Genomic DNA, 2362 nt, shown 5'->3' with positions numbered 1-2362 from the left:
GTGATATTGGTGCATTTAAGCTCTCACATCCCCAACCTTTTACTCACCGAGTACGGCATAACACTCACACTAGCCGCTAGATCACATAAGGCTTTGTTGATCGTGGTATCGCCAATGGTACACGGTATTGAGAAGCTTCCCGGATCCTTGAGTTTTGGAGGTGAACTCCCTTGAAGTATTGCACTACTCACCTTAGTGAAGGCGATAGTCTCAAGCTTCCGAATCGACTTCTTCTTTGTGAGGATGTCTTTCATGTATTTTGCATAGGCCGGCACGTGATTGATTAATTCCGTGAAAGGAATTGAGACTTCCAAATTTTTCACAATTTCCATAAATTTTCCAAGTTGGTCATCAAATTTGGGCTTGGCTTGACGACTTGGAAAAGGAAGTCTAATCACAATGGGATCCTTCTCCTTGACCTTGTCTTCATTTCTCTTTGAAATTTATTCTTTTGATGGTTCTCCATCCTTGGAGTTTTGCACAATTTCTTCCTTGTCACTAGCTTCCACAACTTCATCCTTAACTTGCTTCTTCGGTGCTTCATACCTTGTCCCACTTCTCAAGTGAATGGCACTAACCGTTTCATGTCTTGGGGGATTACTTTGAGATGGTAATTGCCCCTTTTGTCTTTGTGAGCTTGAAGATGCTAGTTGAGTCAATTGGGTTTCCAACATTTTGGTGTGAGCTAGGATGTTGTTGATGGTGATTTCCTTTGCTTGACTATCTTTTTGCATTTGAGTGAAAAATTCTTATTGATTCTTTTGCATTTGGAGGACCGCTTTTTGAACATCAAAACCTTGGTCATTTTGTTGATTGTATGGAGTTTGATTTTGGTAACCTTGGTTTTGGTTGTAAAAGGGTCTTTGATTTTGGTTTCTCATGGGAGGTGGGGTGTATGTTGTTTGAGGGTTTTGAACATTTTGGCTTTTGTATGAGAAATTTGGATGGAATTTGGTGTTTTCATTGTAATAGTTGGAATAAGGGGTACCACTCTTGTATGCTTGGAAAGCATTCACTTGTTCATTTGTTCCCCTACATTCACTTTGGTCATGTCCCAAAGTTCCACAATTCTCACATACCCCACTTGGGATTGATGAAGATGCCGTCATGGCATTAACATGATGCTTTGGTGATTTTGAGGCTTCTTCAAGTCTAGTCATAGCTTTTTCAAACTTCAAATTGATTGTGTCAATGTGAGCACTAAGTTGAGCACCCAATTGAGTAATGGAGTCCACTTCATGTTTTCCTCCTCTAGTAGCCTTGCGAGGTCTACTATATTGTGAGTTATGGACCGCCATTTCCTCAATCTTGTTCCAAGTTTGATTGTCATCAACTTCGGTGAACATTCCATTTGATCCCATGTTGAGAATGTTCCTTGAATCTTCATAAAGACCGTTCCAAAATTGTTGTACCAAGAACCACTCGCTAAGTCCATGGTGAGGACATGAGCAACAAATTCCCTTGAACCGCTCCCAAGCTTCATACAAAGATTCTTCATCCCTTTGCTTAAAACCCGTAATTTGAGCTCTTAGCATGTTAGTCTTTTCCGGTGGATAGAACTTTTTGTAGAAAGCTAGAGCCAACTTCTTCCAAGAATCAATTCCGAGAGTAGCCTTATCAAGGCCTTTCAACCATTTTTTCGCATTACCAATTAGAGAAAAAGGAAATAAGACCCATCGAATTTGGTCTTGAGTTACACCGGTTTGAGAAATCGCATCACAATAGTCACAAAAGGTTTTCATATGAGAATAAGGGTCTTCACTAGGCATCCCCCCAAATTGGCTTCTTTCGACTAATTGGATAAATGCGGATTTGGCAATAAAATTTCCGGTTAGATGTTGTGGCGTGGGAGTACCATTGGGTAGGTTCTCCTCGGTGGGTACGGAATGTGATGAAAACTTAGGCATTGTGGGTTGATTTTGTGTTGTATTTTGTGTTGGGTTCTCCTCACCTTCTCTTGCAAAAGGGTTGATGAACTCAATAGTTGGTTGAATATCTACAACCTCACCAATACCTCTCAAATTTCTCCTAAAAAGTCTTCTATTGGTTATCAAAGTTCTTTCAATTTCACGATCAAAAGGTAACAAATCACCTTGTGACCTTCTAGACATGCAAAATATCAAACAACTCGAAAACAATTAGAACAAACCTCGAGGAGTTTTACTTCCCCAAGGCAAAGAAAGACACAACTAATAAAAATATAAGGAAATCTAAATCAAGTTAACACCGTCCCCGGCAACGGCGCCATTTTTGGTCGGAATTTTCGGAGCTATATTCTATTTTTCGGAACAATTGTCGTTGGAAGCACCTAGACCAAAACACAATTTATAACTTCACAAACAACTCTACAATTAGTAAAGAG

The 2362-nt window shown here is 39.8% G+C and overlaps 1 non-coding gene across 1 annotated transcript; it reads left to right on the top strand.

Moving 5' to 3' along the window:
- Nucleotides 1-1428: 1428 nt before the first annotated feature.
- LOC141650514 (small nucleolar RNA R71) lies at nucleotides 1429-1535 on the top strand. Its single transcript, XR_012546541.1, has one exon. It is a non-coding gene; the product is annotated as a small nucleolar RNA R71 (small nucleolar RNA).
- Nucleotides 1536-2362: the final 827 nt, after the last annotated feature.

The sequence above is a fragment of the Silene latifolia genome, chromosome 3, assembly GCF_048544455.1.
Source record: "Silene latifolia isolate original U9 population chromosome 3, ASM4854445v1, whole genome shotgun sequence".
In the NCBI taxonomy this organism is placed as follows: Eukaryota; Viridiplantae; Streptophyta; class Magnoliopsida; order Caryophyllales; family Caryophyllaceae; genus Silene; species Silene latifolia.
Note: the sequence above shows the minus strand (reverse complement) of the source record. Positions and strands in the feature narration are given on the sequence as shown.